An 8,913-nucleotide genomic window follows, 5' to 3' on the forward strand; every position below is an offset into this window, starting at 1 on the left:
CCTTAGAATGTAACAGACCAAGAAGAGGGAGTCCCTTAGCTTTAACATTAATTTTATTTTTTTAAATCCTAACACATTAATAACTGAAATGTCAATCAATATACAAACAAAATCAAACTTCCACTGGGCTGCGCTGTAATATGCATACTGTCATCCTTGCTCAGGTCCAATTCCAACATTAGCACCATCATCATCATCAACAACAATAACAATAACGTTAGTCCTAGAATTGATTATGTTTTGCTTCAGTATTTTCTACTCTGTCTTGGATCCTTGCTAATGCTATGTCTTTAAACTTGTATATGTTTACCTTATGGTATTGTATTGAAATGTACTTACTTGTTACTGATTGTATTAACCTCATACTGTGTAATCCGCCTTGAGTCTCAGTGAGAAAGGCGGACTATAAATGATGTAAATAAATAAATAAAACAATAAGCGGCTTAGCAAAACAGTAAACCTCAGCCATTTTCTTTCTTCCTTCCACTGTCTCGCCAAACTGTTTTTTATTTAGTTTGCTTTCCTTCTTACTTCGTCTGCCTGCCATAACAGCACCTAAGAGCTGCCACTTACACAACACTGTGCCTCCAGCTGCTGGTACCCAGATGCAAAACACAAACACCATAGATTATGTATGAAGGGTGAAGCAAGAACTGGGCCCAGTGGTCTTCCTTCTGAGCTCATGCTGAAAAGCTCACCACACTAAACTGAGTTCATTTGCTGGAGCAGCAGCTCAGCTAGACCAAGAAAAAACATCCAGGAACGCGTTTAGCGCAAACAGAAAGTAAAACTGTATCCTGAGAACTGTTTCCCCAGCCCTGGAGGATATGTAATCATCAGTCAAACTAACACAATACTTGGCCTGAAAAAATTATGACAACTGAAATCTAGAATAGACATGAAACCAGCAAGGTCACCCTTTAATGTTCTAAATACTCACTGTACCCAATAAAAAGTTCAGTACAATTCAAAAGATGTTTAAATTACCAGGCTGGTAAGTTTTAACTGGTCTTATGATCACATTTAAAATACTTATATCCCACATTCTTTACAATATATTAATAGTTTACAATATATTAAACACACATAGTTAACACGCATAAACTTACATCAGGTTAATGGCAAGTCCTGCAACATATATCACCAACAGTTGCCAGAAAAATTCATTATATAACACCAACCAAAGGAGCATCAAGATAATTCCATTTTTCTCTTTTTACAGAACAGCGTAGGAGTTCTCCATACCACACCTAACCAGTTGCTCCCAAGTGTGGGCATGGCTACTGGAAACAACCACAGGCTGAAGAAGAGCTGACCTCCTGGACACAGCAGAGGCCCGTCAAAAGCAAGGCGCTCGGTGGCCTTTCCTGGCCCACAGAGGCAGATAGGGAAAGCTGGTCTATTAGATGTCTGGGTCCTGGGTAGCAGCGATCTAGCAGCAGCATGCTGTACCCAGCAAAGTTCCCAAACAGTTTCTAAGACATCTTTGCTCCTTTGAACAGGGTCTTCTGTAGATGCCACCATGCAAACAGGTAAAATCAACAGCTGCCCAACCTCTGTGGTGGCCCCCACCATGTGGAATGGCTCTGTATCAGATTTCTTTTCGTTTTCAAATTTCTGAAATCCTGTTCTATTGTGTGCTGAACATTTATTGAGTCCCAACCATTGATTATATTGGCCTACACGACGTAATCTGCCTTGAGTCTCAGTGACACAGGCAAACTATAAATAGCATAAATAATTAAATAAAATAACACACTGCGATAACCTAGCCTCAAGGTGACAATGGCACAGATCAGCACAGTCGAGGTAGGTGGCCACTTGGTGCACTCAAAACAGATAACAGAAAGCGCTTTTAGCCACTTCCTCAACTTGCTTTCTTAAGACGCTTCAAAGTTTTGTTTTTAATTAATTGCAGCCTTGGTGGCCCTAATACAACAGAGACACAGGATACATATTCTATAAATAAAAATAAATAATATACATCTATTTCTATTTGTTACACTTAAAGTATTTATATCCTGTTTTTCTTCCATTGGAAAACTACTTAAATCATTAGAACCAGCTAAAATCTCATTTCACAAAAAACCAAGGCAAGGAAGCCAATGCAGCTGCAAAAACTTAAGAGCAATTTGAGCATTCTTGCAGGACATCTCAAAGGAAGGCATGTGGAGGACACTGATTGAATGTAAGACTGAAGGAATAGCATCAGCTTATCTGTTTAGAGACAATAATCGGATTTCCAGCATGTATTAAATAATTCTGCCTTTGGTCCACTGCCAAGAAAGAACCAGGAGCAACAATACTGCTGCCAGCGTGACAAGCTTAATTAAGGCTATTTCAAACTGAAGGCCCCCATCTACTTGAACCTCAGCAGACCACAGGCCTATTGAACATCAGAAATTGTTAGGAAGCTGTCACCCCCCGCTACCCAGACCCAGATCTGTATTACGTGAGGATAACTCATAGATCCAGAGGAGTTAGCCGTATTAGTCTGTAGCAGCAAAATCGAAAAGAGTCCAGTAGCAGCACCTTTAAGACTAACCAACTTTACTGTTGCATAAGCTTTCGAGAATCACAGTTCTCTTCGTCAGATGCGTCAGGATAGTTAGGATAACTGGCGACCTTTTAACAACTCAAGTTCCAACGAGGCACCGGCCCAGTGGAAAAGTAAGGAAGACAGAAAGAAGCATGCTGGCAATACTAATATATGAATCCAAAGAGTTGCAAGAGTCAATAAATTATCAAATTAGGTTTGGATCTTGCAAGTCAAGGGTGTAAATAACACTGGGCAGTTAAAAAAACACTAAGGCAAGAGTCCAAGAGGGTAACGTGTCCAGATGCGAGAAACAAGCAATAAACAGAACATTCACAAGCCATAATGGGCAAGACGAGAATTTAACAATTGCTGTAAAGCCCTCATGCCACCAGCACAGGACTTGGCAACTACTTAGTAGCAGGGAGGAGACAAAAGGCCCACCACACATCCAGCAGCAGCAGCAGCAGCAGGTTCCTTGCAATACATCACTCAATCCACACGCACACCGCCTAAGCAACACCTGCCAGAGGCCTGAACATGGATACGTGGATACGGTTACTTTGCAGAAAGAGATCAATGGCTCATTTAGCCCAGCCCAGAGATGTGCCTATTACAGCTGAAACGATGCGTTCAGCCACAGGAGTATTTCGGCTACCCCAAAAGCAGTTTCACAACTTTTCAGAAATCAGCCTCTGCGCCTGAGTGGATTTAAGGGCGTTATGTGTAGCAGAAAGGGAGAGCAAGGCACACCTGGGTCTCAGCCTCCTTTTCAGAGCTCCACGTTGGATGTTATTCCTATTCCTGCTGCTGGCTAAGGCCAAGAAAAATGCACCCGTCCCCAAGCTGACCATTTCTATGCGAGCAACCCCTTTGCAGCCCTTCCTCCCCAAGGTGTTTTTAACCAATTCAGCCGCGGCAAACTGGCTCCAAAGGGGACATTTCTGCAAATGGGAAGAGCTTCTTGCTTTTGCTTTTCGGTCGCTAATATGCTTCAAAGCCCACTGATGGGCAAAGACAGGTGGGCTGCTGCTTATGAGCTACTGACTTTTCAAGAATTATCCACAAGGCTGTTTTGACCAGTGAGGCAAAAGATCAAAAGCCCTTCAACATTCTAATTACATTCCTACTGGTTGTATAGTAGTTGTAAGCCAATACATGGTCAGACCAAGGAATGGGGACACTGAAACTGAGAGACTGAGCAGGAAGGGATGAAAAGAGAGCTTATTCTGGCATAGCGCAACCCACCCCTCACAACCAAAAAGCACTTATTTATTTTATTGGATTTCTATTCCACCCTCCCTGCAAGGGAAGCTGGCACCAACTTCAGTGACCCAGCAGTGCCACCCACACCCCTGGATGTGAGCAGGAAGGTCCCTTTCGAGACTTAACCATGGAGCAGGCCAAACAACAGACGTGCACACCAGTCCTAAATGACCAAGGCAGGAACTACACCTGATGTGAGAGCCAGTGGGGTATAGAATCAGGCTCAAATCCCTGCTCTGCCCTGGTAGCTCACTGGGTGATCCTGGGTCAGTCACATGCCCTCAGCCTAACCTATTTCATAGGGTTGTTGTGGGGAGACATTGAAGGAGAGGAGAATAATGTAAGAGCCACTTCTAGTCCGACTGGGGAGAAAGGTGGGATATAAATATGGAAAACAAAAATGCAATAATCAGGAAGATAGTTCAAGCTGCAGATTGTCGGTTATATGTTTCTTTCTGTTTAACTTCATTTATATCCCACCTTTCTTTCCAAAAGGGACCTAAAGAGGCGTGCATTGTTCTCCTTGCCTCTAGTTTACCCTTACAACAACACTGTGAAGTGGATTAGGCTGAAATTGTGTGACTGACCCCCAAGGTCACTCAGCAAGCTCCCATGGCAGAGTGGGGATTCGAACCTGGGTCTCCCAGATCCTAGTCTGACCCTCTAACCACTATACAACACTGTCTCTCTTTGACAGCTGTTCACTCTGGTCTCCCTCAAGCAAGCCTTTTCAGGTCAGCATCTGTCTCCATGCATCTCTCCAATTTTATTTACTTCCTCTTGCTCTTCTTCCCTCCCATTTCTGTTCATTTATACCTTAGACTAGTCCCCATGCTTCTCAAAAATGTCACATCATAGCTCTCTCCTCCTCTTCACACTTATCATCCATCCTAGTGCCGTTTCAGTATTCCTTGACTCATTTTTTTCTCCTCTAGTACCAGGTTTCCCAAATTTCTTACTCCAGAACAATTTCAGATTTCAACATCACAGAGTAATTTCAAGGCAAAATGAATGATCTAAGTCAAGCACCAGGATCCATATAGGAGTGAATACCAGCAGGGTTTTTTCTTTAATCCAAATGTTACCATGATCTTCTGAGCATGTGCAGAATGCCCGTTCCATTACCACAAGAACCACAGGGTTGGAAGGGATCTCTAGGGTCATTTAGTCCAACCCCATGCACAATGCAGGAAATTCACAGTGACCCCCCCCCGACACACACACACATACACACACACAGTGACCCTTAATCCATGCCCAGAAGATAGCAAAACATTGTCAGGATCCCTAGCCAAAGTGGGCTGGGGAAAACTGCTTCCTGACCCCAAGGTTGCGACTGGCCTTACCCTAGGCATGTAAGAAGGGACCGCGAGAACTAAGCACCAATGTAATCCTTCCTGCCCTCCCTCTCATTATCTGCCTGCATTCACAGATTAAGAGGCCAAATCTCTAGTACAAGAAATAAGGGTTTTCAGGAGAAGATTTCTTCCTGACAGACAGGAGCCAAATAAAATATTACAGACTGCTAATATTCAAGTTATTTTGCAAGGTACAGGTGCTATGTCAAGCCAGGAGCAGCCAGAAGGACTTCAGAAATCAACAATGTAACTCCACATAGATTTCAATGAGCTTAGTATGGAGTAACTCTGTTTAGGACTGTACTGTAAATCCTATTAAGAGCTGATGAGAGTACCAGGTAATGAAGTGATAAACATTTCAGAAGCAAATGTTGTGACTGCATCACTTTCTACCTGAAATATTTCTGAATTAGCAAACAATATTTTTAACATCCTGTTACCTACCTAGAGATCTTGCAACAGAGCAGCCTGCACAGCAAATAATGAGGCTTACTCTATACCCATCACTCACAGAGCTGCGCTTCTCATGCTACGCAGTTAAGAGCGGCTCACAAATTTTAAACCATTTTCATACATGTTTATTTAGGGAATTTATATGCCATATCTCCAGAACCTGGCTCAAAGCTACTCATTTTCACATTTGCAGTTCATTTGGGGCCAAACCCAAATTAGTTCCACCCCCCCAGCATCTTTGCTTGCATAAAGGATTATTTCAGTAAGACCCAAATACGAATTTTTAAGCAATCAGAACCTTTGCAGCATAATATCCTTTAAAAAGCATTGCGGTGACAAAGGCACTCAATGCATACAGGATGGTAAAAAAAATGTAGAGGAAAAGGAGTTAGAAAATTAACTTCAGCAAAGTCAGGATTATTAATCCGAAGACCCCTGAATGCTCCAGTGCCTTGAAGACCGACTGCGATTTCCTAAAGTTCCAGGGTGTTCTACCATTCAGACAGACACAAGCAACTACTCTTTGAGAATTTTATTTTTCAGAGACTTGCTAACAAAAAGTGAATGTGGCAATGACAAAGCAGGCAGGCAGGCGGGCTTGGTATGCACTTGATGTGGGGGGGGGGCAGGTCTGCAGCAGAGGCCCCATCCTGCCCAAGACCAGCAGGGCCCTGCATCTAAACTTACCCAAGGCAGCGTAACACTCATACCACACACATTTAATACTTAAAATAGGACAACTGTTCCTTCTAAATCTGTGCACCCAGCTTGAAGCTAGGCCCGGTTTATATAAATAGCTTGCCGTTCAGATCTCCAGTGCCGATGAGTGGACAAAGTTACCGTACAGGCCGGTCGGGCTTTTGCTGCTGTATCCATGCAGCTCGCCACACCCATCCCCTCAAGCAGCGGTTCTGGGAGCGCTTGGCCTGGCTGTATGACTGGATTACAGCACAAAATATCCCCTGATGCAATGCTAGAACCATCCCTGTAAAAGCGGGGAGGGAGACCAGTCCCGCGCAGCTGCAGGAAAGGAACCACGTAACCAGAAACAAAAAGCCAGACGTCTCCGACCCAAAGCCACCACGCATGCAGTGTTAAACACAGAACTGAACCCAAACTCACATCTTTGCAGGCTCGTTACTTCTGAGGAGGCAAGGCCACAAACAAACAACAAAAGGCGCTGAGAGCCTTAACCAGACGACCGAGTAGAGCTTCAACAAAGATGTCTCTTAAGCCTCTCCCCCAGAAGTCCCCACTTCCTCTGGGATGACATAGCCGCAGCCGCTTCTCAAGGCAGATGCTGTCCTAATTTAGACAGGATGTTCCTCCACACGCCCTCTCGGAAAGTTTCCTGTCATTTCTATTAGCACCTATCATAATTACAGTTCCTCTCGCCCTGCCACCACCCAAAGAGTGAGAATTAGAAAGCAGATCGACACCCCCACCCCGCATTCCAGTCGGTGGCCTTTGCCAAACTGCCTCCACCTCACAGAAATGTGCCCCAAAAAGCAGCAAGATGCTTTCGCAGCACGCAAACGGATCTTCGGGGGATATTAGAAGGATAAAGGAGAGGGGAAGTTTATGGGATGGGCCGAGATATAAATCTCAAAACACTTTTCAAACAAATGGGGCTGGAACACTCTGGGTGTGATAAACAAAGGAAAACACGACTTCAGACAACTAAAATGCTACATTTCTAGCTGGCATCAATTCAGGCAGAATCAACTCTCTGCAACCAGGGACCCGCCTGGGAAAAAAACCCACAGCAGGCAGCCGTGACACTCGGATTGCAGCAAAAGCAAACAGGAATCGTGACGAGGTTTTGTGCCAGAGCAAGCTTCGGTGGGCCCGAGCCGGTCGCTCAGAGGCAGGGCGCCGGCTGTCCTTCCCCCCGCATCCTCCCCATCCTCCGCACACGGGACACGCGGGGCCGGGCAAAGGGGGCAGGAGGGCGCCTACCGCGTGGGAGAGAGCACCAGTGCGCGGCGGCGATTAGCAGGCGGGCCTCGGATCTGGAAACCCGGCTCAGCCGCCCCCCCCCCCCGCACAAGACTTGCTCGGCCGAGGAAACTCACGTGGCTAACATGGGTGGGGGGGGGGAGATTTGTGAATTTCCTGCGCTGTGCAGGGGGTGGGACTAGATGGCCCCTGAGGACCCCTTCCAACCCGACGGTTCTGATTCTAAGTCTCCAGTCTTCACTTGTTCTTGGGCCTCGCCTACCTCACGGGGTTGTTGTAAGGATGCTACAGAGGAGAGGATGGGCTGCAAGGGAGGCAGGCTGGGAGAACAATGCGCCGAAGGGAAGCCGGGGCAGGGTGCGAGGCGGGGCAGGCGCCCGCGAAGGAAGCCCCCTGCACGTTGCGAGCCTTCCCGCGCCCCGAGGTCTCGCTCGGCCTCTCCCTCCGGCCCTGGGAACCTGCCAAGCAGCGCGGCGGGCCGTCCACGCCCACCCAGAGCGAAGAGGCCCCCGCCCGGGAGGCTTGGGGGGCCTGAAGAGAGGACGACCCTCCCCGCGCTCCCCTGAGGCAGGCCCTGGCGCCCCCCCCCCGCCCGAGTCGGCGCCCCCCGACCTGTCACTCAGGCAGCCCCTGAGGAGAGGCAGGGCGCGCGCCCGCCCGCCCGCGGCCCCGCCCCCTCGGCCCCTTACCGAGCAAGCGGCCGGTCCGAGAAGGAGCCGCCGCCCGGCGAGTGTGGCTGCCTGCCTTGCCCGTCCCCTGCGGCGAGTCCAGCCGGGAAAAGAAGGAAGGACGGGGGCGGAGAGGGAGGAGCAGAAGCCGCCGCCTCAGGCCTCGCCCGCCTCACCCGAACCTGCTGGCTGAGGCGCCTTCGAATCCGGCCAATCGCCGCACGGGCACTCTGGGACCCGGCCAATGGAAGCGAGCGCGGGAGGAGGGAGTAGAGGGGTTGTGTGACGCGCGGGGAGGAGGAGCCGCCGCGGGAACAGCTGTGGGGAGGGGCCGGTGGAGGGGGCGGGGCTTCAGGGAGGGGGCGTGGCCCTACTAGTACGCGTTGGATGCGGAGAAGCGAGAAGGCGCGCGGCTAGAAGAGGCTGCAAAAAAGGAGAGTTTTCTCGCATGACCGATGCTGATTTTCTGCACTTTGCACCCAGGCTCTATCACGCTTTTTTTTTAAAAAAAAAAATTGTCATTTATAGTCTGCCTTTCTCACTGCCTCAAGGTGGATTGCACAGTGTGAGATTAGTACAGTCAATATCACTTCCATAAACAATGCTACAGGGCAAATAAACACAAGTTTTCAAAGACATAATACAACCTGTATTATACTAGCGTCCTGACACT

General features: G+C 47.6%; 1 protein-coding gene across 7 annotated transcripts in view; it reads right to left on the bottom strand.

Annotated features, from left to right (window-relative positions):
* Positions 1-8,349, bottom strand: part of MAP4 (microtubule associated protein 4) — a 220,124-nt gene extending 211,775 nt beyond the window's left edge. For 6 of the 7 annotated variants that reach the window (XM_054991276.1, XM_054991275.1, XM_054991274.1 and 3 more), the window contains exon 1: positions 8,262-8,349. The gene's annotated coding sequence lies outside the window, so the exon portion shown is untranslated. Of the gene's footprint in view, positions 1-6,735; positions 6,824-8,261 lie in introns of those variants that run through there. The other variant, XM_054991271.1, reaches the window with a different exon arrangement.
* Between the last annotated feature and the right edge of the window lie 564 nt (positions 8,350-8,913).

This window comes from Eublepharis macularius, chromosome 11 (assembly GCF_028583425.1).
Source record: "Eublepharis macularius isolate TG4126 chromosome 11, MPM_Emac_v1.0, whole genome shotgun sequence".
NCBI classification, from domain to species: domain Eukaryota; kingdom Metazoa; phylum Chordata; class Lepidosauria; order Squamata; family Eublepharidae; genus Eublepharis; species Eublepharis macularius.